A 920-nucleotide genomic window follows, 5' to 3' on the forward strand; every position below is an offset into this window, starting at 1 on the left:
AATATACCATTGTTATTGTTGTTGTCAAGTGCTGTGGAGTCGATTCCGACCCATAGCGATCCTGTATAAGGTTTCCATGAAGAGCTTGAACCGCCCAATGCCGACTAATTGATTAACTAGGGATTCGACGCTTAGAGGCCATCATTTGCCCAAGGTCATGGCTGGTGGGAAGAGTCTGGGATTTGAACTGAGGTTTGCTCTCTTTCAGAGGCAGAATCCTCACAGAGCTTGACTAGGTTTTCCTACAGTCAGCCTTGCTCTGCTTGTCATGGTGGTGTACCATGTGTCCAGCCTGGCTTTTGATCTGGGGGCAGAGGACCAAGCTGACATTTTTTGACAGCATTTTTTACCAAGAAAATGTTTCCTCTGCTCCCCAGTTTCCTCGCTTATGCTGAGATTCCTGTGCTTTTGGTCTTCTCAGGGGCCAGAATGCACACCAGCTCACCTCACATTGTAGAAGGACCTGACCCAAGGAGAAGAGACTCCAAGTGACTATCTTATATTTCCTTGGGATTGCTGCCAAGACCAAATGGGTGTCTTGCCTCTAGCTCAGTTGAGTTGACTTTCATGTGTCTGGCTTTATACTCCTGTTTTCTAGGTTCTCAAAGACTACTCTGTAGGCAACCAGACATACTGTCTTTTTATGAGGAAATTACATCATTGTTAGATTAGGTAGCATGGTTTTGGTGTCAGACGACAGGACATATTGGCCCGAATGCTTCACTGATTTTGTGTAAGAGAAGAGTATTTCTACATGCTCAGTGCCTGGCCATCCTTAAGCATTCAACAAATGTCTATTAAATGAATGAATGGATTAACGAAGGAAGGATTAAATGGTCAGCATTTCTCAAGCTGGGGGAACTGAAGAAAAAATTCAAGCCTCAATTTTCATTATTGAAAGATTCTCTGGGCAAATTATT

Source organism: Chrysochloris asiatica, unplaced genomic scaffold, assembly GCF_000296735.1.
Source record: "Chrysochloris asiatica unplaced genomic scaffold, ChrAsi1.0 scaffold00006, whole genome shotgun sequence".
Classification (NCBI taxonomy): domain Eukaryota; kingdom Metazoa; phylum Chordata; class Mammalia; order Afrosoricida; family Chrysochloridae; genus Chrysochloris; species Chrysochloris asiatica.